The sequence below is a fragment of the Diadema antillarum genome, unplaced genomic scaffold, assembly GCF_040938485.1.
Source record: "Diadema antillarum isolate AM-2024a unplaced genomic scaffold, OU_Dant_1.0 seq00000166_RagTag, whole genome shotgun sequence".
Classification (NCBI taxonomy): Eukaryota; Metazoa; Echinodermata; class Echinoidea; order Diadematoida; family Diadematidae; genus Diadema; species Diadema antillarum.
In genome coordinates, this window is record NW_027271236.1 from 321,467 (window position 1) to 349,182 (window position 27,716).

The 27,716-nt window shown below is 38.6% G+C and overlaps 1 protein-coding gene across 1 annotated transcript in view; it reads left to right on the forward strand.

The window, feature by feature from the left end:
- Positions 1-367: 367 nt before the first annotated feature.
- The window catches only part of LOC139728148 (uncharacterized), a 37,283-nt gene continuing 9,934 nt past the window's right edge, over positions 368-27,716 (forward strand). The window contains exons 1-2 of the mRNA XM_071639114.1: positions 368-496; positions 24,051-24,114. The gene's annotated coding sequence lies outside the window, so the exon portion shown is untranslated. The remainder of the gene's footprint in view (positions 497-24,050; positions 24,115-27,716) is intronic.

Sequence of the window (27,716 nt, forward strand, 5' to 3'; positions counted from 1 at the left end):
ACATGCGTGCAGAGCGGTACGGTGAGTGTGCATGCTTACCTGCAGCAGGCCAGGGACGGGGTTCTGCGACATGCCGATTATTTTGTTCTCCTCTAAATGTAATGAGAATGCCAGACAAATCTTCTTCGGCTCAAGTGATGTAAACTACGTGTATTTTGTACAAAAGGGACTGACTGTTTTACTTCGACACAGCCGAAATTCGACTCTCGTACTTCGGCTTATCCAAATATTTCTTAGAGAAAATACATAGGGAAAAATCGGGACTTTTTATTTTGCTTCGAGTTAAGTGATTTTCGACTCACTCGACGTCGACTTATCCGAGGTTTACTGTACCTGACTTTGGCTTGCATATCATATGGCCTATTAACAATGGCTCGTCTACTGTGATTCTGAACAAGAAGTTTACAGTGATTTCTAATGAGTCCATGGCGGTAGATTAAACAGCAAAACGAGTGTCTCTTGGTGACTTCATATTCATGGTTCATGGGACTAAGTGGTGAGTAGATTTGTTTTATGTGTTTTGTGTTTTGTATTATTGGCAAATCATAAAACGAATGTCAAATATAACAGCTAGCTCATCAGTAGTACCCGACTACTGGATGGCATGGCCTTTTTCAGAATAAGGCGTGTATGTATAGCCGCAGGCTCGTCTACAATAACACTGACCAGGGTGTTCATGTATGGTGCTTTCTTCTTCTAGGTCATGGTTGTTGATTAAAAGAACAACGGTGACTTGATATATATGGTTCATGAGACAAAGCGGTGAATAGAATTATTGTTTTGTGTAAAAGCGTGGAAAGCTGATTTCGTTTGTTTGTTCTGAAATCTAGGATATTTACAATCTGTGTGTGTGTGTGTGTGTGTGTGTGTGTGTGTGTGTGTGTGTGTGTGTGTGTGTGTGTCGGTTGGTGAGGACGTTGGAAACATATCAGTGATTTCTTTATTGTGAAATTTAATCAAACCTGATTTACAGAATGGCGCCCTATTGGGGTGATGTATGCCATGTAAGATGAACAGAGTCAATTTAATCGGTAACTGCATTCATGAGATTAGGCTGAATATGTAAGTCTGTGATTTCTTATAATTGGTCTTTGGCCTACACTCCGTTGGGCGGACTACAACAGTGGTTTCGGTTTTACTATACAAAGAGTTTGAGGAAGTAGGAACAGACACCGGTTTATTGTATGGAAAAAAAAAATGGCGGAAGTTAACAATATGATCATACCATATCAAATACAGGCTACACATCCGGTAGCATGTGTGTTTAGTCTTACAAGAATTTTTGTGTGCACTGAGACATCTCACTCGCCTGCAAGACAGCCTTTTGTCAAGACCCTCTCGCTGTAATGGGCGAGTGAAGCGAGCCCAGCCGAGCGCCACCCCACTCTGCTGGGCTCTCTTCACCAGGGTGCTGTTCGTTATTCCGAAGGTTCGATATTCCGAAGGTTCGTTATTCCGAAGGTTCGTATAATCCGAAACACACATATTCCCTATACCTAGAGGTTCGTTAATTCGAAAATGAAAAAGGGTTCGTTAATCCGAACATTTGTGGCGTTATTCCCAAGGTTCGTTATTCCGAAGATTTGTTAATCCGGAAATGAAATTCGGAAAAACGAACCTTCGGAATAACGAATCTTCGGACTGAAGAGCCTTCGGAATAACAAACCTTCGGAATAACGAGCTGTAACCCTTCACCATACAGCGAGAGGGCCTTGACAAAAGGCTACCTGCAAGAACGCCTACTAGAGAATGAACTGGAATGATTTTGAATGTATTAGTGAGAAACATTTTCGAAATTTTAACTCAGAAACATATAAAGATTAGATGTGTTAGAAATTTATGAATTATTCATGAAGTCTCTTTTAGTTGTACTCGACGAGTGTGCGCCACAGTATAAGAAATGTAAAAGGAATCCTGTCCCTTGGTGGACAAAAGATTGTTCGATAAAGATTAAAGAAACAGAGCAAAAAATAAGTTAAGAACGTGTCTCTGTGAAGAAAATTTGAAATTTTACAGGCAAAAGAAAGCAGAAGCCCAAAGAACCATAAGACAAGCAAAACAAAAATATTGGCAGGCCTGCTGTGCAAAATTAGATAGATTTACCCCAACCTCGCAAATATGGCGTTTTGTTAAAAGACTAAACGGTTTATCAGTGAAAACACCTAATAAGCTCCCTGTTCTGATTATAATGACAGATTTATAATCAAAGATGAAGAAAAGGCAGATGAATTTTAAAAAAGTTTTATTTCCAAAGGGAGAAGATACTCATAATAGAACGGATAGAGAAATTGATGAAGAAATAATTAACAGCCTCCCTTTTAAGAAAACAGGTCATATGATGCTGTCAATCAATGAAAATTTCCAAATGAAAGAATTAGAGAAGGCCCTGCAGATGAAATCTTCTACAACACCTGGGGAAGATCAGATAGGATACCAGGTATACAAGAACCTTCCAAAAATAGGCAAAGACATGATGCTTTCTATAATAAACAAAATATGGGTGACCGGTGAAATTCCAGCATCGTGTAAGCATTCAGTGCTGATTCCGATTTTGAACAAAACAAAGACCCTACAAAAAACTTTCATACCGCCCTATTGCTTTAACATCATATTTTATGAAAACAGTGGAAAGTATGGTAAAAAAGCGACTCCAGTTTTATTTAGAAAAGTATACTCTTTTGCCTCCAATACAGAATGGATTCAGAAAGGGACCCTGTGTAGTAGATAACATTGTTCATCTGGAAAATGATATACAGAAGAATTTAGAAACATGAATAAAGACAATAGCAGTATTCATAGATTTAGAGAAGGCTTTTGATTCCCTGTGGGTCAAAGGACTTTTATTTAAAACTGAGTAAACTTGGACTGAGGGGTAACATACTTCTTTACTTACCTACGTGTAATTTATTGTTACGTCGTACATTTCAGGTACGTGTAGGAAATCAGTTATCTCCCTCGAAGGAAAATTAGTCATGGTCTTCCACAGGGTAGTCCACTCAATCCAGTGTTGTTTAACGTAATGCTTCATGATATCCCCACTTCACCTAGTGCGCATAGTTTGTTATATGCAGACGACTGTGTAATTTGGAAACCTGGAAGTGATTTGAGAGAATCCAGCAAATATATCCAAGAATATTTGAATACGCTGAATGATTGGTTTTCATCATGGGGTTTAAAAATATCATATGAGAAAACTGTTCCAATATTATTTTCTCTCTCAACTAGAGAAGAGCAGCTTGAGATAACGCTTGATGGAAACAAACTCATCCCTCAGAAAGAACACAAAATACTTAGGTGCCATATTTGATAGTAGACTAACTTGGAAACCGCAGAGATGGGAGAAAAAAAAACACAGCATATTAAAATGTATAGCTTACGCTCATATTTGCATCCAGGTTCAAGGAATTTTACAGGCGTGTATATAGAGCCATGCAATATACGTTCCCTCATGGATCATGCTTGTGAGGCATACGACTCCGCATCAACAAATGTAAAGAATGTTTTGAATTCCATTCAGTATCAGTCTCTGTTAGTCTGTGCTGGGGAAAAAAGGGAACCTCTCTCAGAACCTTACAGGTAGAGTTAGGGGAAATGCCTCGAGATTTACGTCGTGAAATGTTTAGTGTAGGATTAAAAAAAGACAAAAAGCGTGTTGTTACTATCCCGAATCACCCTCTCGCTGAACAGTTGGAAGATTATTGGCAATTCAATGTTCATAAAGGTAAAAACACCAGAGAACCTTTTGCACAGAGAGCATTGAATTTGTCGGAAGATTTGAATTATAATGTAGAACAATTGATTATATGAATATAAGAACGACCCAAGTCCAATTTTTGGCCAAATTCAGTTTGACATGGGAAATTGTAGCTTATGCATGGACTCATCTTGTGTATAAATGATAAATCCTAATTACCCCCGGAAGTGCCTGAAATAAATGAGTTGAATCTTATATGAATGTAAGAATGAAGGACTTGGGTCATTCTTACATTCATATTATAGCGCCCTCTCTCGTCCTTCTCTCATCTCTATAGCAGAATATCATGTATATGAATCAAAGAACGACCCAAGTTCATATGAATCAAAGAACGACCCAAGTCCATCACACAAAATGGCCTCTCCACAATTAATGTTAATGTTAATTGTCATAATAATATATGTTCTAATTTGTAGATACAATGTTGCCTTCCCATCACAGTTCAATAGAATATTATTGGACAAACAAAAAAGATATGAAGTTTTTTTTTAGTTTACTCGAAATGGTCTTCCATGGACTTGGGTCGTTCTTATATTCATATACTCAATTATTTATGACAACTCCAATACCGTTATGGCACTATGAAATGGCGGTAGTATCCACGGAGTTAACTGATTATATTTCGAAGAGTGATAATATTTTGTATCAAAGACAGCGAAGTTTAGAACTGATCAATCAAAAATGGGCGAATGTCCTTATATACACGGACGGTTCCAAATCTCCAGACAAAGGAAAAGTAGCTGCTGTTTTTTTTTGTCCCATATTGCAATCACCTAGAATCTAAGAGACTCCAAGATAATACTTCTTCATACAGAGCTGAATTAATAGCAATTGTGCTCACTCTAATAATTTATACACTGGCTAAACCAACTGCCAGGTTTGCATACAGGAGCAGTAGTATTCTCCGATTCTCTTAGTGCCATGCAAGCAATAAAAGATCGGGAAGAACAGAATGATCATCTATGAAATATTGATGTTGTATACAAATCTACGCCATGAAGGACCTCGGGTATATTTCGAGTGGATCCCAGGTCACTGCGAGATCCATCCAAATGAGGTGGTAGATAGAGCGGCTAAACAAGCCTTAACACACAATCAAGTAGAAGTTCAAAACCAATTAAACAAAAGTGAGTCAAATAGTATTATCAGATTGTATTGTATGAAGAAATTGCAAAAAAAAAAGATGGGAAGAAACAGTCTTCCTTCTAAAAAAAAAAACATACAGAATTGTGTATCAGTGACATTCAAATGTGTTTTAAATATTTTTGAATAAGTTGTTGTTCTTTCACGATATGTAGATTAAGTGAAAGCAGTAATATTAGTACAACACATCAGTGAAAGGTGAAGGAAATTCGGGAGATTCATTCAAATGATATAGATTTTTGAATTTCCGGTGCTACCGATTTCTAGATGAGTAGACTGCTACAGCTCGTGACGTCACGTGTGGATATCAATGGGGAAAATAATTCCAAAAAATGCTATCATTTTTTAAAAATGAAAACTACATATTCCCTTGACTTGTTATTGACAGACTGACACATTTTAAATGTAGTATCATTCCCTTGACTTTCTGAAACACACGAGTCATGTGCTCTTCATAAATCATAGCCCTTGATGATATCCTTCGTCAATGCGTGGAAAATGTAACAAGGTTTTGAATTGGTTTGAAACTTTGCGTACATTCTTTTGAAATCGTTCAAAACTTTTCAGAGTAATAATATAACATGATTATGATATGATATGATAAAATGAAATACAATATGACATTACATAGCATAATATAGTATAACGTTATTTCATGTAATGTACAACTTATACTACATTTTGTATCATTCAATTCCATGTAAATTTATTATTCGACGCTCCGATGCATCGAATGGCTATCAAATTTTGCTTTAAAAAGAACACCAAAAATCCACATACCAAGGTCTAATCAAGTGTTGTGCATGTCCACTTGATAGGATTGCTCCGAGAGATGTTTAAATGAATGTTTCAGTTTAAGCTACAATACTCTGATGTATAATTCGATTCAGTGCCTCTCCGAACATGTCTGTAACATGACAACACGGATAGTCACAGTAATGGCTATTCAAATAAAAACGACAGAGTACTTTATACTATCAACAACTTTCGCCTTTTATTTGCTTCGGTGGACTGACATAATTTATAAACAATTAGATTTTGATATCATCAAGTTATATAAGCCCGCCCATTATCCCGATTACTTTTATTGCTTGCTATCATATTTGTAAATCTTAATTGAATTCTGTTTCTTATGTTCCAAGATTTGTTACGATAAATAACGCCCGACCCCAGTGTCAGGAAGTTGTGATTAAGACACATGCTTAGCAACAATGTGGTTTTCTCTTATTTTCACGGAGGGATAAAAATGCCCAGTTACGTGCTGATGAAACGCACGCATGCCCAGTTACGTGCTGATGAAACGCACGCATTATCAGATTTAAGTTACCCGGATGTCTGAATCGTGGTAACGCCTGACTTTCAAGCCACAACCACCATGGGCATGACACACACAGAGAGAGAGAGAGAGAGAGAGAGAGAGAGAGAGGGGGGTCAGAAAAATCGAAGATGTAAAAAGAATTCTCGCTATCGCCAATGACGTAAAAAGTACCCGGATGTGGCTTTTTCGTCAAGATGTAGTACACTTGGTAGCAAGGGCACTTCCGGCGCGGAGCATAATTTGCACAACGCTAGCGTGCGCGTATGTGTACCTTACCTATAGCGCAGCGCCGACCACGGGTACTAGTACAGTAGGCCCCTCGCCCGAGCCAGCGAGTGGCCAGGCCTGTTATACTCGTACACTGTAGTCCCCTCCGGTGGCCGGCCGGCCTTGCAGCATTAGCATGCACCACTCTGCACGCAGCGCATAAGCTAACACATACCGGTAGCGTACTGCTTGATCATGCGATCGATGTGCACATCACAGATCAGTCATCTCTGCATACGCTGAAAATATGCTGGAAAATATTCACCCGCGCTGGATATACAGTATATCGTCATGGAATGCCCATCTTTTTTTTTTTATTTGTTCTCTGTCGAAATGTCGCGAACACAATCGGGAACGAACAGTGATCTCGAAATTATCCTGTCTCCGAAGCAACTTCTTCCAAGTAAGTACGTACAATGTACGTAGGCACTAGGCCTACTACTGAGTACATACTACCACTACTAGTAAGTCGCGCGTGCACGTACTGCGCTGTGGAGTCACCCGCAAACTTCACCCACGCGGCCACGTCACGTCTCGCATGCCAGTAAGGGTCCTATTTCTGCAGATTTTTTTCATTTATTGTCGTGCGAACAACACATGGCAGCTTCGCAGCAACAACCAAAAGTCGTATTAACAGCAATTTCTTAAGAATGGAGAAATTTCAAATCATATTAAAGCTGTAATTCAAGTCGAGAAAACCGGAAGTACACGTAGAATACAGTCGGTTGTGTGTGTAAATAGCATTAGTCACGTATCACGCGCGTACGAACGGAAGTGACTTTGCTACCGGACTATCCCATAATGCACCGTAAATGACGCTTCAATCAACATCCGGGTACTTTTTACGTCATTGGCGATAGCGAGAATTAATTGTACATGTATTCCATATCTATTGCAGTCTGCCTATAGGTGGTTGCTATACAGTACACCTTTAACAAATTTATTCAGCGTGATTGATATGCCCCTCCATATTTGAATCTGTGTAATAAACGCCGTCAAAAGTACATGTGGTAATGGCAAGATAAATTGTTTTGTCAAAGATTGCATCACAGCATAGCAAGCATTTTTCTCTACAATTTTGCTATACTTTATTTCTGGCGTAAAAGCTTGGCTGTGAAAAACAAAATGTTTCCAAAAGAACTCATGCGTTTGAGTTTTGTCGCACAAGAAGACTTAAAATCCTGTAGAACGGATACGCTTTTGCTCAGCTCTTGTGAAATTCTTCATCACATGTATCAAATTTTGCTTAGGCAAGGAATGAGGCTTTATAAAAATGCATAAGTTGTCACCATTGTTCGTTGATACAAAGTATACAGATAGAAGATGACGGGAAAATTCTCACATACTCATGTTCTTCATTGAAACAGACGTATAGGATAAAAATAACTCATGCAAAGTCAATGGCAGCACAAGTGATAATAATTATGATTTTCAAACAGGTTTCCCAATAAATGGATGATTTAGTTTTCGGTAAGATGGCAATTCATATTTCTTCTTTTTGCGAGATGCAGAAACCACTTTTGTTAAGTATGAAATGATATAATTTTGAGAGAAAATAAATGTTTACTTGATGATATAAAAAAGGTTTTAGAATGGCAGATATATCTTAAATCTACGTGAACATGGTCCGAATAATAGTCAGGTCCTACTTTTTTAGAGCTTTTTTTGGATATCTCAGCCATTTCAAAGCAGATTTTCATCAAATGAACAAATTCCTCTTTTATGCTATCTAAACATACGTTGTTTCTAGCTATCTTACAAAAAGTTCAAATCTAAATCCACATCTCCACCATAACTATGCAATCCTTTTAACCAATAAACAAAATAATGTTTCTTTGCATGCAAAGATGTAAAAGGAGCAACTTTTCAGACATCAGAAAAGTAGCTTAAAAATGATTAGGATACTAATTTGCATAATATAAATTGGCAGAAAACAGATGATTGTTAACTCTGGAACTAAATTCACTTCCTAGATCCACGTGCGTGTTTTTTTTTTCTTCCCAATGTGTCGTGACTTGTTGCATGACAATAGCAGCACTGAATGCCAGATATACTTTGCGTGAATGCATTGCTGTTATCTCTCCAAGTTAGTATCGGAATTTGTTTATCAATCCTTCTCTCTTTTTCTCTTTTTTTAGAACCCCTTATTAATGACACGACGATCATGTTGGACTCTCTTGAATCGTGTTACTGCATAATGTTATTCATTCGATCGGTTGCCAAACAGTGTACGCTTTATGCTTATTCTTGGCAATCGCTCTGTGTTGAAATGGAGATACCCATTACAGAAAGGAATATAATACATATATTATGAATAAATAGATAAACATATATATACATAAGTATATAATGCATGTGTGTGTCGAATGTATGTGTGTGTATATATATATATATGTATATATATATATATATATATATAGAGAGAGAGAGAGAGAGAGAGAGAGTACGGACATTAATAAAATTGCATAAAATAGCTATACAGTGTATTATCTTGTCATGCCATGGTAAATTTGAAAAGCATGATGCTAAAGGTATTGCTGCTAATCAAAATAATTTTCAAATTATGTCATACAAAGAGTAAATCAAATCAACTCAAAGCAAATCTACCTACAGCAGCATAGAGAGAGTGAAGACGAAAAATTGGAGAGAGCTTGTACGAACTCGCAAAAGCGTCTTTATTAAGACGAGAAGGCAAGAAAGCGACTTCAACTCGTCAGGGCTCCCTTCTTTAGCTATGTGAGGCTACAACACATCACAGTGTAATGTGTGTGTGTATGTGCGAGTGTTGGGAGGTGAGATAAAATAACCCTGATCATGGCGAGAGTAAAACGTTTGTTGGTTTTCACCACCAGGTGGGTGACAACGCTTAGACCGACAATTATAATTTCTATTCATGAGGATTATTCACCCGACACTGCGAACGCTGCTTTCTTGCTATGAATGCCCGGAATAAAGTTGTAACAAGGGTTTTCAATTTCTCACATTCAACGGGCCCGACAAGCAACGCTCCACTTTACAGTCGTTCCATGGTAGCAAGGGTCGACGCGCTGAACCGTCCTATGATTCCTTTGTCGCGATGTAGGAATAAAAGAAAGGAAAAAATGTATAACGAACAGGGCATTATAATTGGTAAATCATACAATGAACGACAAACGTAACAGCGCATCGTTAATACCTAAACTGGCTTGCATATTGTATGGCCTGTTCACAACAAGGGGTGCAAAGCAGTGGCGTATCTAGGGGGGGGGGGGGCAAGGAGGGCACGTGCCCCGGGCGCCACTCCTTGGGGGCGCAAAAAACGAAAAAAAAAGAAGAAGAAAAAGAAAAAAGAAGAAGAAGAAGAAAAAAGAAAAAAGAAAAGAAGAGAAAAAAAACTCGCCCGTAAGGGGGGAGGGGGGGGGGGGGCAGAAAACCAAATCAAACAAGATAAAAACAAAACATGATGATGACGTGGACAAAATGACAATGTTTATTGTCTTCACACAAGAATTCCATGTTCTGTCAGCTGAAATACAAAAAATTTCGGCTCGCTCGCTGCGTTTGCTCGCCAAAATTTATATAAATAAAGGTAAGAACAAAACGTGATGATGACGCGGACAAAATGACAATGTCTATTGTGTTCACACATGTCATTTTATATTTAGCAAGCAAAATGTTTCACGGAGCAGCGGCTGCAATTTCTTTCGTTCTGAAGCGATCGCCAATTGGATAAAAAAATGCGCCAACGGTTTCAAACATACGGGGGGGGGGGGAGGGGGCGCAAAAAAAAAATCAAGCAAGATAAGAACAAAACGTAATGATGACGAGGAAATATGCTAATTTCGGCTCACTCGCTCGTACAATTTAGAGTATTTTTTTTTTCAAGTCCACAGTTTGTTGGTATAAATCGTTATCTATAAGGCCGTCACTATTATCTTGATTAGGATTGTAATATTAAATAAGCAAAAAATGACAAGAATTCAATGTTTTGTAAGCTGAAATATGAAAATTTTCGGCTCGCTCGCTACGCTCGCTCGCCAAAATTTATCAAAAAAGAAAAGAAAAGAAGAAGATAAGAACAAAACGTGACGATGACGCGCACAAAATGACAATGTCTATTGTGTTCATACATGTCATTTTATATCAAGCAGGAAAATGTTACACGGAGCAGCGGCTGCAATTTCATTCGTTCTGAAGCAATCGCCGATTGGATCAAGAGAGGACGCCAACGGTTTCGAACATATGGGGGGGGGGGGGGGCAAAAAAAAACAAATCAAGCAAGATAAGAACAAAACGTAATGCTGACGCGGAAATATGCAAATTTCGGCTCACTCGCTCGTACTAATTTAGACTACTAGTATTCAAGTCCTCAGTTTGTTGGTATAAATCGTTATCTATAAGGTCGTCACTATATCTTGATTAGAATTGTAAGATTTAATAAGCAAAAAATGACAAGAATTCCATGTTTTGTAAGCTGAAATACAAAAATTTTCGGCTCGCTCGCTGCGCTCGCTCGCCAAAATTTATCAAAAAAGAAAAGAAAAAAGAGATAAGAACAAAACGTGATGATGACGTGGAAATATACAAATTTCGGCTAACTCGCGCGTACTAATTTAGAGTACTTTTGAAATTCCTCATGCAGTTTGTTGGTATAAATCGTTATCTATAAGGCCGTTACTATATCTTGATTGGAATTGTAAGATTTGATTAGCAAAAAATGACAAGAATTCCATGTTTTGTAAGCTGAAATACCAAAGTTTTCGGCTCGCTCGCTGCGCTCGCTCGCCAAAATTTATCAAAATTCATTACATTGAAATCACCCTCAAAAGACCCCTTTAAAGTGCTTGAAAAAGCATATCATGTAGACTTTGTTTAAAGTCCCTACCGGGATGGAGTCGGGGTTGAACACTTTTTCAGAAATTAGGGGCGCAATTTTCGCGCTTGCCCCGGGCGCCGTTTTCCCTAGATACGCCAGTGGTGCAAAGCTGCAGGCTCGTCTGTAAGATAACCTTGAACATGGTTTTCATGTATAGTGCTTTCTACTTAGGTCATGGTAATAGATTAAAATGGCAGTAATTATTGTTTTTTGGTGACTTCATAATCATTGTCTTTTGGTGACTTCATATTCATGGTTGATGGGACAAAGTGGTGAGTAGAATTGTTGTTCTGTGTGAAGTGTGAACGTTGACTTTTTTTCTTTAAAATCTAGGATATTTACATGTTTGCTCGTGTGTCTATGTGTGTCTTCGAAGCATGTCAGTGATATTTTGAGGGGGATTTAATCGATGTGAGGAAAGGATGACACGTAAGCTTATGTTTCGGTAATGTATGCCATGTAAGATGAGCTGAGTCATTCATGGGATTAAGCTGAAAATCCAGGTCCGCGATTTCAAATGAATAGCGCATCACTCCGTTGGGCGGATAGGCGGTTTTACTGTACAAAGGGTTTTTAGGAAGTAAGAACAGATACCGGTTTATTGTATTAAATTTGGCGGGACGTTAACAGTAAAATCATACAATATCAAATACAGGCAAATGTGCATCACATCCGGTAGCATGTGTGATGAATCTTTATAGGCGTTTTCACATCAGCCCGATGTTTCGAAATAGCGCGCTATTTTCTGACTTTGATTTTTGACTATTTGATAATGTGAACGCAAATTAGCGCGCTAATTGTATCGCTCTGATCGAGAAAATTTCTTGACTCCAACTCGGGAAATTTCTGAAAAATCGGGATAGTAGCGCGCTATTTGATAATGTGAAAACGACTCGAGAAATTAGCGCGATGAATCCCATCAGGCCTAGCGTGTGTGACCCGATAGATCGAGGCAAACTGTACACAATGGGCCGAATGCATAAAACAAGCAATTGCTTGTAAGCAATTGCTTCAAGCAAAAGCACAAGTTCGTCTAGCAAAAGGTCTAGCTCAAGCAATTGCTTAAATCCATATGCATAATCTTTTGCTCATGCCAATACCTTTTGCTTGTCCCGCACAAGCAATTGCTTGCGTTTTCAACCAAAGGGACGTCACGCCTGTGCGAACACAAGAACAAAGGCGAGTGTGGCAGCATGTATTTGAAAGGGCATGTGTGTGTGGAAACATTTCCTGACATAGCGGAAGAGCTATGAAATGCACACACAGACACATACACACACATCTATACACACACACATATTACCAGCTGATTCCCATCACTGCAGCTTACAGCAGCCCGGATCTGCCAGATCGCACGTTGAGAGAGGTCTCCTCGCTCTCCACCGAAGTCAGACATCCTACTTGTTTTTCATCACATTTTGCTTGCTAACCGCTGGACATTCCCGTTGTTAAAATGAAAAAGTTTCTTATACTACTTAGGAGTAATTTTATACCACTCCTTCACAAGTGTGGTTTTTCTTTCATAAATATGAAAATGATACTTAAAAGGGAACGTTCCGGTTAAGCAAAAGCTCAAGCTCATTTTACAGAGCCTGGAAAATCGTAAGCAATTGCTAGCAAGAACTAGCAAATGGTATGTTTTATGCATACGTTTTTAAGCAAATGCTTGGCCTCTAAGCAATTGCTTACATGCAGCAAGCAATAGCTTGTGCTTGCTAGCAAAAGCTTCTTCTTGCAAGCATTTGCTTGTTTTTATGCATACGGATTCGAGTAAAAGGCTAGCACAAGCAATTGCTAGCGTTTATGCATTCGGCCCAATAATCATGAGGAATTTTTGAGAGGGCACACACATTACTGATGCTGTTTGCACATACTCAGCTGTCGAATTAGCTATTTTAAAATTTTTAACTATTCGGGGTACCCCCTCTTCGGGCTGATGTGAATAAGGAATGAAATAGCGCTCTAATTCGCAATCGCGGAAAATATTTTGAGCTTGGATTTTTATCGGGCTGATGTGAAAACGCCTAATGTATGCACGGAGACATCTCGCCTGGGCATCTCGCTAGCCTGAAGGTATAGGCCTTAACAGGACTACTATGCCCGCGGGCGTTAAACAAGGGTCAATTAGTGCTAAAAGGTACCGAAGGCAGCCTTTACGTGGAACCCAGTGACTGTTATTGGGAGGGGGGGGGGGGGGGGGGGGGCGTCATCCCACGAGATCGACACCCCACGAGTCAAAGGGTCCACCAGACCGACACTATTAGCAAACACCAGCCCACAAGACCGACACTAAGCATAGAAAGCCCACGAGATCGACAGTAGGCAAAGAAGGCCCAAGAGACCGACACTAAGCAAAAAAAAAAAAAAAAAAAAAAAAGAAAAAAAAAAGAAAAAAAAAGAGGCTCACGAGACCGACACTAAGCAAAGAAGGCCCACGAGACCGACAGGACAGCGCCATCTACATGTCAATTACCTGTACAGGGTGTTCCATGAACAGAAGAATAATGTAGTGGCGGGTGCAATTTCGTCACACTATGAGTGAAAGATTCATGGAAACCATCTATATGAAAATTATGAACGGCATCAAATATGTATTTCTACATACTTGGGGGGGGGGGAGTCTGTCAGGGAGCGACATTGTTATCAATTAGAAAAATAGAATTGTATTCTTCATGCCCCCCCCCCAAAAAAAAAAGACAAAAAAGCACAAGTTAATTAATAACAGAGGACAAGAGCGATGTATGGATTAATTATAGAGCTTTGATAATGCCATCGTGCTATTTTTAATAGGCTTTCCCAGTTTTTAGCTAGAAGATAGACAGGATGTACTTTTACATCTTTAACTCTCGATTCACTAGTTACTTAGGGGCTTTATATTATAATACCCTCCTGCTAAAACGTTTGGAGTAAGATCTACTCGTAATTTTCTCTGTAACTATAATTATGTAATTCAACTGATTAAAACGTTTTATATCGCAGGGATTCACCTTGATTTGTGGCTTGTGTTAATCTCCTCCAAACAGTACATTTTTCGTGAAATATATACAACAACTGTTTTCATGGATGCATCTTGTTTATTTTTCCGAATCCCTAACGCTACCTTTCGAATAATAGACGATCACGTTATTTCGTTTAATTTATACTAAATCAACACCCTCGCAGGTGACTACCCCCTATCCAGAACATGTATTAAAGCAGGAGTGCACTGTAACATTGACTTTTTTGTGAAATATAATTCCTTGTAAACTTTATTTCTCTGCTGGAATTGTTTTTTCTAGTTGATTTATCTGAATGTCGAAATCATTTCATTTTCCCCCTAGTAAGTGTATCTATTTTTGGCAGAAAGGGGCAGGAACGGCAATGTTTGTTTGTTTGTTTGTTTGTTTTGTTTTTTGAGTACAAATATTTGTGTTTTGCGGAAAGGGAGAGGGATGGCATCGGGGCATGAATTCCTCTACCTCTTAAGAGTTAAGTCTTAAATAAAAGAATACATGCAAAACAAGCAAAACGATTCATTCATTTTGCATATATTATATAAGACCTTTATGAGAAATTGTCATTTTTTAATCATTTCCTGCAATTACATTTCATAATTTTTTTCCTTGATAATCTGATTCATCAAGCCAATGAAGATTGACATCATAGTACAAAAGTATCTCATAAGATCCCAAAATCCGTGAAGTAGCTAAAACCATATATCTCTCATCCAGTCAATCAGTGGCGTATCTAGGGGGGGGGGGGCAAGGGGGGCACGTGCCCCGGGCGCCACTCCTTGGGGGCGCAAAAAAAAAAAACGAAGAAGAAAAAAAAACGAAAAAAAGAAAAAGAAAAGAAAAAGAAAAGAAGAAGAAGAAGAAGAAGAAGAAACTCCCCGGAAAGGGTTGGGGGGAGGAAGAATGGTGGGGGGGGGGGCAGAAAACGAAATAAAAAAAATAAAAACAAAACATAACGATGACTCGGACAAAATGACAATGTTTATTGTGTTCACACAAGAATTCCATGTTATGTGAGCTGAAATACAACAATTTTCGGCTCGCTCGCTGCGCTCGCTCTCTAAATTTCATATAGAAGAAGAAGGTATAAAGAACAAAATGTGATGATGACGCGGACAAAATGACAATGTCTATTGTGTTCACACATGTCATTTTATATTTAGCAGGCAAAATGTTTCACGGAGCAGCGGCTGCAATTTCTTTCGTTCTGAAGCGATCGCCAATTGGATCAAAAGAAGGCGCCAACGGTTTCGAACATACGGGGGGGGGGGGGGGGGCGCCAAAAAAAATCAAACAAGATAAGAACAAAACGTACTGATGACGTGGAAATATACAAATTTCGGCTCACTCGCTCGTACTAATTCAGAGTATTTCTTCAAGTCCTCAGTTTGTTGGTAAAAATCATTATCTATAAGGCCGTCACTATATCTTGATTGATTAGAATTGTAAGATTTGATAAGCAAAAAATGACAAGAGTTCCATGTTTTGTAAGCTGAAATACAAAAATTTTCGGCTCGCTCGCTGCGCTCGCTCGCCAAAATTTATCAAAACAAAAAGGAGATAAGAACAAAACGTGATGATGACGCGGATATGTACAAATTTCGGCTCACTCGCTCGTACTAATTTAGAGTATTTTTTTCAAGTCTTCAGTTTGTTGGTAAAAATCGTTATCTATAAGGCCGTCATATCTTGATTAGAATTGTAAGATTTGATAAGCAAAAAAATACAAGAGTTCCATGTTTTGTAAGCTGAAATACAAAAATTTTCGGCTCGCTCGCTGCGCTCGCTCGCCAAAATTTATCAAAACAAAAAGGAGATAAGAACAAAACGTGATGATGACGCGGAAATGTACAAATTTCGGCTCACTCACTCGTACTAATTTAGAGTATTTTTTCAAGTCTTCAGCTTGTTGATAAAAATCGTCATCTATGAGGCCGTCACTATATCTTGATTAGAATTGTAAGATTTGATAAGCAAAAAATGACAAGAACTCCATGTTTTGTAAGCTGAAATACAAAAATTTTCGGCTCGCTCGCTGCGCTCGCTCGCCAAAATTTATCAAGAACAAAACGTGATGATGACGCGGAAATAAAAATACAAATTTCGGCTCACTCGCGCGTCCATGGGGGGCATTTCATGAAGCAATTTGTCAGATATTTCGTCTGACAAACTGTTAAAAGCTACTGAAATCCTTGCCTCTGATTGGCTGAAAGCAAATTTTGTCCGACAAGTTGCATCATGACAAAATGCTTCATGAAATGCCCCCCCCCCCATTTAGAATATTTTTTTAAAGTACTCAGTTTGTTGGTATAGATAAATCGTTATCTATAAGGCCGTCACTATCTTGATTAGAATTGTAAGATTTGATAAGCAAAAAATGACAAGAATGCCATGTTTTGTCAGCTGAAATACAAAAATTTTCGGCTCGCTCGCCAAAATTTATCAAAATTCATTACCTTTAAATCACCCTCAAAAGACCCCTTTTAAGGGCTTGAAAAGCATATCATGTGGACTTTGCTTAAAGTCCCTACCGGGATGGGGTTGGGGTTGAACACTAGTCTTTTTCAGAAATTAGGGGCGCAATTTTCGCGCTTGCCCCGGGCGCCGTTTTCCCTAGATACGCCACTTTAGTCAATGTATTGCATTATTTTGCAACCAAAAAAAAAAAAAAAGTCTATGCTTTATTTTCTTCCTGATTCGTTGACTTTTACTGAATTCTTGTCTGCAGCCCCACCTTCTCATCATGTAATTTACGTGATGTTAATTTGCTAGTTCTGTGACGATTTTTCCACAAGCAACCGCCTACAAGAATAAAAACGTAATGATTTTGGTAGCCACTTTGTTTATGCAGATTAGATGGAATTGCACCAAGAATTTTCCTTACAAGCCGTTTTTCTCAATTCAACCCATAAGCATACTCGAGTCATGCTGATTTTCACTCTATAAAATGCCTCTCGATGATCCCACTAGAATATAATAGCAATCACCGAAGGCAGATCTCTCTCTCTCTCTCTCTCTCTCTCTCTCTTTCTCTTTTTTTTCGGGGGAAGTAGGAATATGTAAAGGAGGTCAAAGGGTTAACATGCAAACGAGGGTGTCTTGGCATCTTTAAGTTAAAGGGATCGTACAGTTTTGGTTGAGACCTAATTTCAGGTTTCTAACATTTTTGTCCCCGCCGAACGAGTTCGAGCAGGGGACTATGAAACGGGCTCCGTACGTGTGTGTGTCCGTGTGTCCGTCCGTCCGTGTGTCCGTGTGTGCGTCCGTGTGTGATCAAAATCTTCAATTTGCTACTTCTCTGTCATTTATGAGCCAATTTTGATTCTGTTTGCTTTATATGATAGCACTACATGGGAGCTTTGAAATTTCTACACAGAATTTCAGTCGTGACCTTTGACCTTGACCTTTGACCTATATTGTACATTTTGCTACAAAATGCTACTCCTTCGCCATTTCTGACCCGATTTCGATTCCGTTTGCTTTATGTGATGGCACTAGGTGAGGGCTTCAAAACTTCTACACAGAATTTTGACCTTTGACTTCTTTGACCTTTGACCTTGATTTTTTGACCTATATTGTACATTTTGCTACAAAATGCTACTCCTTCGCCATTTCTAACCCGATTTCGATTCCGTTTGCTTTATGTGATGGCACTAGGTGAGGGCTTCAAAACTTCTACACAGAATTTTGACCTTGATTTTTGACCTATATTGTACATTTTGCTACGAAATGCTACTCCTTCGCCATTTTTAACCCGATTTCGATTCCGTTTGCTTTATATGATGGCACTAGTTGAGGGCTTCAAAACTTCTACACAGAATTTTGACCTTTGACTTCTTTGACCTTTGACCTTGATTTTTGACCTATATTGTGCATTTTGCTACAGAATGCTACTCCTTCGCCATTTCTAACCCGATTTCGATTCCGTTTGCTTTATGTGATAGCACTAGGTGAGGGCTTCAAAACTTCTACACAGAATTTTGACCTTTGTCTTCTTTGACCTTTGACCTTGATTTTTGACCTATATTGTACATTGGCTACAAAATGCTACTCCTTCGCCATTTCTAACCCAATTTCGATTCCATTTGCTTTATGTGATGGCACTAGGTGAGGGCTTCAAAACTTCTACACAGAATTTTGACCTTTGACTTCTTTGACCTTTGACCTTGATTTTTTACCTATATTGCACATTTTGTTACAAAATGCTACTTCCGGCGGGGACATATGTTACGCACCGCGTAATTTCTACTTTTCCTTGTTTGGTGAGATAATGAGAAACCTCTTATGAAATGTGAAAGAGCATGCAATTCTATGAGGAATTCAATGTTTATTTGATAAAAATTGGTTTTGAAATGGCCGAGAAAAAAGAGCGATTCTAATAAAGTGTGGGACTCACACTTTATTGCGATCGCTTTGTTTTACTTCGTTTTTGGATGTTTCAGTCATTCTAAACCGGATTTTCATCATATAAACTTTGAATTCCTCTGAAAATGGTATGTTCTGTACTATATCGTAAGTGTTTTCTTGGTATATCGCAAAAAGTTAATATTTATTTTCATCTCCCACGTGAAGATGGTGTTGCTTTTTCAGACCTGAAATCAAGCGATCTGGTGCAAACGTTTGGAGCTCGACGGAGCTTTTAAGTTTTTGGAATTGGAATAAAGCACACTTTCTTTATGAAAAAATCGGAAATTGTCATTCCGTGAAACAAAGATCAGTGTACACAGAACCGTGGTACTTACCACCCTCCTGTATGGCTTTGAGTTCTGTGTCACTTAGGCCCCCATCTCACTAGGAAGGCGACTATGGCGACCATAGCGATCTGTGACTATTTAACAAAACGTGGCGCGATAGCCGTCCGTCTCCATTTTTTTTTTTCGCCTCCGAGGCGATTACACTACGGTTTGTCTACGCTCAACCTGCGCTGTAGGCGATAGCGCCACGATGATAATACTACTCTGCCACGTCGTTGCCGCATTTCCAGGCCGACGAGACGCGCTGCTTCTTCGATATGAGATCTCAATTTCAACTTTAAAAAGGCAAAAGCTGTATCGTACGGGAAGGGTGGTGCTAACACTCGCACACGCCTTCTCCCTGCTCGCCCGCCCCCTCCCCCATGCATACAAGTAGACTGTGGCTACACTTTGAACATAACAGTTTTCCATATCAAAATGTGTGCATCAAAACGTTTAACTGCAATAAGAAAATTGTACAGAATCTCCATCCACAGACTTGCTACACTTCTCTTCTGACTGACAAATTTCCAGATATGCCAACAAAAGTGTGGGCCAGATTGTTGAATTTCAGTTCTAAAACTGTAAAAAAAAAAAAAAAAAAAAAAGAGCTCTCGTAAATATGGGAGAAGAATCTGGCCACTCTTCCATAGCTTGGTACCCACTATAGACGTAATACACTTTAGGGAATAACAATTTCCGAATTTTCCACAAAAAATGTGCTCCAGATCGCTTTATTTCAATTCTAAAAGTGCAAAAGCTCCGTCGAGCGGGAGGGGGAATCCCCCTCCCACACCCTCCCCTGAACTCTACCTCACTAGACTTTGTACATACACCAGATGATGAACATTGGAAATAAGAGCTAAATTCCATGATATAAACACTTCCCTGAAAAAGCCCTATTTCAATTATTATTTGGCACTGGAAGAATTCTGTTGCAACACAATTTTGCACCCGATCGCTGAACTTCAAGTCTAAATAGTCTAATAGTCTACATCGTGCACTACCTTAAACAAGTGGGACTGTTTCAAGTCGATAAAACACGCAAAAACATGCATCAAATTGCACCACTTGCAACATCGAAATGCAAAAACGTTCTCACCGCGGGAGGGGGGACACCCCCTCCCACACCCTCTCCTCCCCCCTTGCTCGGGCTCAGTCACGTTCATGATATTCAATGTGAGAATTAGTACAAGAGGTATATCTAAATGATACCATTTTGAAATTACTGTTCAATAATAATCTACATCAAAATATACTGCTACCTTAACCCTATAAAGCCCAGGTAAGGGGGGGGGGCACATTGTGCCCCCCTACCATACTTTCGTTTTCCACTCCCACACCCTTTCCTCGATTTCAACCAATTTTAGTGACTTTTCCTAGAATCTTACTGCAAACATTTTGATATATAATTTAGCTATATTTGATATTGCTGGTTGCCATGGTAACCGTAAACTGACAACCATGTTCGTCAGATTTTGCGTGATTTTCTGTTCCAATTTCAGTTAACAGTATAACAATGGATAAAATGGGGTTTTTCTTAGCTGCAATTTGCTGAAGGACCAAAATGTGAACTAAAAATGGTTGTGAATTACCCTGAAATGCTCTTCTTATTATTTCCTTTATTTTTATACGACATAGGCATCAAACAATAGATATAATAGAAATAATCGAAAATACAGCATTTTTCAAAGACTACCCTTTTATTTTGGGTTATTTTCACACAAGCTTTGCCTGTAATATAATTTGTTTATCATATTATTAATCTGCAAACTCAAAATTTCAATAATTTGGAAATATGAAATGTGATACCAATTTATGTACCCATTCCAAGCAATACATCGTAGGTTTCATATATTTCTTTATATTGTAATGAATAGCGCCCCCATATGTTGAAATTTCAACCGTTACAAAGAGTGAAGGTTGACTTGCTTTTCCTTTATGGTAAATATGAAAATGATTGACATAGAATAGAAACATATTTACTCGGGATAAAGAAAAAGCATATTTCCTATGTATTTGGTAAAAAGCGCCCTCAGTGGATGACCTTGAGAAATTTCAAATATCGGGTCATGTAGAGTATGAGTTGCTCTACTCATGTGCCAAATATGACGGTCATACATCATATAATAAAGAAGTTATATGGGGGGCACAATGTGCCCCCCCCCCCCTTGGGCCTGGAAGGGGTCAAAATAGCTTGGGCTTTATAGGGTTAAACAAGTGGGACTGTTTCGAGTCGATAAAACACGTAAAAACATGCATCAAATTGCACAATTTACAGCATCAACATGCAAAAAGTTCTCACGTGGGAGGGGGGGACACCCCTCTAAGATCAAATCCTGGCTATACGCCGTTGCGTACATAATACGTACACTTAGTACCTCCTTGCTCAAATCGGGTGTGAGTATCTACCGTGCACACTATGATAATTGTGATATAATAGTAATATAATATGTGTGTATGTTGCGTGTGTGTATTGTACACACACGCAACAAACACACATATACCAATGCATATTAAACGAAGTACCTGATTGTATGGTCGACCAATTGCATACATATGCGAGGTAAATTTACATACGTATGGAATGGGGCATACGTGTAACAGATAACATGCAAACGTTTGCTAAACACTGTACAAACGTTTGCCAAACAACAAACGCTGATTGGTCAATTAGCAAACATTTGCTAAAGGCAGTTGCATGCGTATGCCCGTTTCCATACGTATGTCCCAAACGAATTATGTCCACTACGGCCTTCCATATCCGTTGCCTCTCCATCGCTTCTTCTACCGCCCCCTACTTTGCCACTGTCACTATCAGTGTCATTGTCACTGCCATCACTCAATTCACTCTCGATGTCAAACTCAGAGTCTTTCCTTACAATATAAGGTAAAATTGGACGTTTTAATGTCTCATCCGAGAAAGCAGATGCGACTAAAGAAAAGCCAGATATTGCATCCGCTCACCAAGAAATACGTGCTTCATGAATTTCAGCCTCGATGTCCCTCTGTTTGTTCATTTCTAGACGTCATATTTTAGGGCTCGAAAAAGACAGCTCTTCCGGAACGAAAATCGGTGAAGTAAATCAGTCAGTTTTAACTCGCGAATTCTCAGTGGCGCGAATATCATTTGATAGGTCACATGAAAAATCTGTTTTAGGAGACATTTCCCTGTGTCTTGACACCGTCTTTTATATGATTTTCTTGATTTTAATGTCTCGTTCTCCACACTTTAAACGGTTCGGTGCACACATTTTGTGCCATATTTGGAAAACTATCTATGTTCCAGTGTAGTCTAACTGTCTGAAGTGGATTGGGGGGGGGGGGGGGTGAGTAGGGAGAAGGCGTTGGAGAGTGCTATCCCCATCATTCCCGTATAAAGGAGCCGTTTTAAAGTTGAAATTGAGATATCTCGTATACGCAAATTTGATGGAATTATTGGAATTTTTATTGAAACAAGGAAGGAAAAACTGACCAGAAACAATTGTAATAATAAATAGCGAAAACTTTATGCAAAGAAAATGGGTTTTCATCTGGATTCGAACCCGAGACCTCCGGATTTATTACCGACTGAGCTATTGAAAGCCCTAGATCGGTGTTCGTCCCGGTAGAGCACCGGTCTAATAATCCGGAGGTCTCGGGTTCGAATCCCGATGAAAACCCATTTTCTTTGCTCAAAGTTTTCGCTATATATATATATATATATATATATACATAATATATATATATATATATATATATATATATATATATAACATGATCTGGGGTAACTGAGCGGAGAAAAGGTTGATCAAAAGAAATATAAGTAATGAGTTTTGTGCACTCGTAATTATTGAGATTTTGTCATAAATCTGAAAGACACTAAGGCTATGGAAGGGGGCGCGAAGGGGGAGGGCTTGGGAGGGGGTCCCCCCTATCCGAAGAAGAGAGAGTTAATAATTTTAGAATTGAAATTCAACGATCTGGTGCACACTTTGAGTGAAATATTGAAAAACTATGATCTTACTTAATAAAAGGTTGAAGGATGACCGCTTCATGCTCGTGCATACAGTATCCACGCAATTTTTCCTTTTTTTTTCCGCGTAATATGTGAGACTGCTGTCAAGACGTGTTCTGAACCTATTGGGAGAACGATAAAGTATGGAGAAGGCACACCAGTCTTCATAGCGACATTTCTTTTTTTTTTCTCCTCTGCCAACGAGTAATTTAAGAGGAATCAGACTTACTCTATAATGACAAACTCGTGTTTATTTCAATTGGAACCTATTGACAATTTGAAACATATGCTCATGTTATTAAAAAGGGGGCCGTTACAGTAGCCAATATTGGCACGAATATGAATACAGTCTTGAAAATTATTTGTTGTTTAATATGGTCTTAGTACACATTTCCACTCGCTTTACAAGTGAGTGATCTAAAGGACGGTACAAACATATTTGTTACTTCTGTCTCTCCGTGTCTGTGTTTACTGTTAATTGTGCATTCTGCAAAATCTACAGTAAATATTTCATGGCGTGCATTATACGATAATGATTGTATATGCTTAGTCCCGTACTTAATACCTACATCTGAACTAAAAACAAGTGTGTATCCGAAGATTATCATAGGCCTCAGTTTAGAAAGGAAATAGTTTGTATCTCCTCACAAGAAAAAGAAAATAGGGCCAACCAGACTCCTTTATCACATCGGATTGTGTTTTGCATACTTTTGTTGTAAGACAAACGCGGAAAGGTTTAAATTCGAAGGTTCCGTAATATTAGGTAATATCACTAAAATTAGATTTGATTAAAAATAATTGAAGTTTCTCATCAAATTTGTAATATCATAAATAATAATTTTTCTTCAATTGGAGAAAATCTTTACAGTAATATTCCTCCCTATACACAAAATATATTTCCGAATTTCTAGATCCATCGTATTTTAGTTCAATATGTCTAATTAGTCCATATCATAATCAGGAAATAATTAACACTGTTTTTTATTTCAGATCAAAATAGTGCTGGACAGGATGACATCAGTGATTTTCTTCTGAAGGGGTAATATCGTCAACCGTGAGTCCTTCAATTCACATATCTAATCCATCCTTGTTTAATAGCATCGTCACCGAAAGTATGAAAACAGCAAAAGTCATTGCTTTGTATAAAAAGGGTGACAAATTCGATGTCACATATTGACCACCAATTTCTTTGTTTTGTACATGAGCCAAAGTTCATGAAAAAATATTCATAAAAGAACTATTAATTTATCTAAATTCAAATTTTAAGTTTGGATAGGGTAAAACATTGCACAACAACGTATTATTGAGTTCTATAGAAAAGCGGAACACATTTTTTCATTTGATAGGTTTGTTTCTGGACTTCTCCAAGACTTTCGATACCATTAATTTTGATATTTTATATGCGTGGGAAGGCTTTGGAGTAGTTCAGGAGCTAACTAATGAAGAGGAAGTAATATGTCCATTTAAATGGCTGTGACAATCAAACATATCTATTATGGGGTCCCATATGGAAGTTAACTCAGAGGTCCTCTCTTGTTTATTTTTGATATAAATGATTTTTGTAGATCATGAGATTTATTCTCTATGTGGAAAACTAAAAAATACTTTCCCCGCACAATAACCCATCTTAATCTTGTAAATACAATAAACTCTGATTTAGAAATTGTCGCCCAATGAATAAAGGCAAATAAATTATCTCTTAGTCTTCAAAAGCAACATATGGTTTTAGCATGATTTTTAGTAAGTGTACAGAGGCACTATTCCTGTCGATATGTTGTTTTTTATGCTGCTCCAATGGAACATGTTTCCCATTTTAAATTTATTAGAATAACAGTTGATAATGGGCTTTTATGGAAACGTTATGTTTTTAGTATAATCCAGCTATTTCAAGAAACATTTTTATAATCACCGAGCTTAGATTTTGTCTTCCCTTATCGTCCATGCTTACATCATATTCATCCCTAATATTGCCTTTTTTGAATTATGGTATCCTCGCATGGGGAGATAGGTTTCAAGCACTCTTACTTTAATCACTTCTACAAAAGAAGTCACTTTGTATCATATATGTCATATACTGCTTTTTTGTCTCATACGTTATTTTTAACACAATTGTCAATTAAAGATTTACTTTTTAAATCTAAGACGATTTTTGTTTTATTATGATAACAATAATTTTCCAAATATATCTTAAACAATATTTCGAAGGTATAATCCGTTCACATCATCCAAAAAGGCGATCGAATAAAATCCATTTTAAGAATTTTGCTGTCTCAGAACACCTTCCATTACGATGGGCCACAGTATCGGAACTTACTTCATAACTACATAACAGCTAAAATTTATATCTTGTTTTTAAAGACTAAATAATTGTTACGTTTATCAAAATCTTATAATATACAACAAATTAGGTTCGTTTCACCATCTAAAACAAGTCATAAGTTCTTTGAACTTTAAACAGTTGCATAATATATTATATCTTCTTTTTTTTTACAAACTCAAAAAGCTGCATCACTTCGGTGATCCCTCGCATTTATCCCCAAGTTGAATTATCCTTCGGGTTTATGCCAGGTTCAAGTGTGTGCGTGTGTGTCACACACAAACACACTGCTATAGCTTCTGACCACCCGAGCATTGAGAATTAAGGGTTTCTGGGACGAACACTGCACTAGGGCTTTCTATAGCTCAGTCGGTAGAGCACCGGTCTAGCAATCCGGAGGTCTCGGGTTCGAATCCCGATGGAATCCCATTTTCTTTGCTCACTTTTCCACTAATAATTTATATTCTTTCTGGTCAGTTTATTCTGTCTTTATTTGTTACAAACTCAAAAAGCTGCATCACTTCGGTGATCCCTCGCATTTATCCCCAAGTTGAATTATCCTTCGGGTTTATGCCAGGTTCAAGTGTGTGCGTGTGTGTCACACACAAACACACTGCTATAGCTTCTGACCACCCGAGCATTGAGAATTAAGGGTTTCTGGGACGAACACTGCACTAGGGCTTTCTATAGCTCAGTCGGTAGAGCACCGGTCTAGCAATCCGGAGGTCTCGGGTTCGAATCCCGATGGAATCCCATTTTCTTTGCTCACTTTTCCACTAATAATTTATATTCTTTCTGGTCAGTTTATTCTGTCTTTATTTGTTACAAACTCAAAAAGCTGCATCACTTCGGTGATCCCTCGCATTTATCCCCAAGTTGAATTATCCTTCGGGTTTATGCCAGGTTCAAGTGTGTGCGTGTGTGTCACACACAAACACACTGCTATAGCTTCTGACCACCCGAGCATTGAGAATTAAGGGTTTCTGGGACGAACACTGCACTAGGGCTTTCTATAGCTCAGTCGGTAGAGCACCGGTCTAGCAATCCGGAGGTCTCGGGTTCGAATCCCGATGGAATCCCATTTTCTTTGCTCACTTTTCCACTAATAATTTATATTCTTTCTGGTCAGTTTATTCTGTCTTTATTTGTTACAAACTCAAAAAGCTGCATCACTTCGGTGATCCCTCGCATTTATCCCCAAGTTGAATTATCCTTCGGGTTTATGCCAGGTTCAAGTGTGTGCGTGTGTGTCACACACAAACACACTGCTATAGCTTCTGACCACCCGAGCATTGAGAATTAAGGGTTTCTGGGACGAACACTGCACTAGGGCTTTCTATAGCTCAGTCGGTAGAGCACCGGTCTAGCAATCCGGAGGTCTCGGGTTCGAATCCCGATGGAATCCCATTTTCTTTGCTCACTTTTCCACTAATAATTTATATTCTTTCTGGTCAGTTTATTCTGTCTTTATTTGTTACAAACTCAAAAAGCTGCATCACTTCGGTGATCCCTCGCATTTATCCCCAAGTTGAATTATCCTTCGGGTTTATGCCAGGTTCAAGTGTGTGCGTGTGTGTCACACACAAACACACTGCTATAGCTTCTGACCACCCGAGCATTGAGAATTAAGGGTTTCTGGGACGAACACTGCACTAGGGCTTTCTATAGCTCAGTCGGTAGAGCACCGGTCTAGCAATCCGGAGGTCTCGGGTTCGAATCCCGATGGAATCCCATTTTCTTTGCTCACTTTTCCACTAATAATTTATATTCTTTCTGGTCAGTTTATTCTGTCTTTATTTGTTACAAACTCAAAAAGCTGCATCACTTCGGTGATCCCTCGCATTTATCCCCAAGTTGAATTATCCTTCGGGTTTATGCCAGGTCCAAGTGTGTGCGTGTGTGTCACACACAAACACACTGCTATAGCTTCTGACCACCCGAGCATTGAGAATTAAGGGTTTCTGGGACGAACACTGCACTAGGGCTTTCTATAGCTCAGTCGGTAGAGCACCGGTCTAGCAATCCGGAGGTCTCGGGTTCGAATCCCGATGGAATCCCATTTTCTTTGCTCACTTTTCCACTAATAATTTATATTCTTTCTGGTCAGTTTATTCTGTCTTTATTTGTTCTTTTTTTTTAATAAGAGAAAAAAAAAATCGCCCAAAGACAAGTCCTTCTTAGATATTAATGTTAGTGTACCGAAGTAGCTTACATGTAAACTATCAATGTTCATTTTGGTTTTGACCGGGAGACATTAAAAAAATTGATCAATTGCACAATTTCAAATGACTTATAAACTGAGTAACCTTTTTTGTATTTGTCCTGTTTTTCTACAAGCT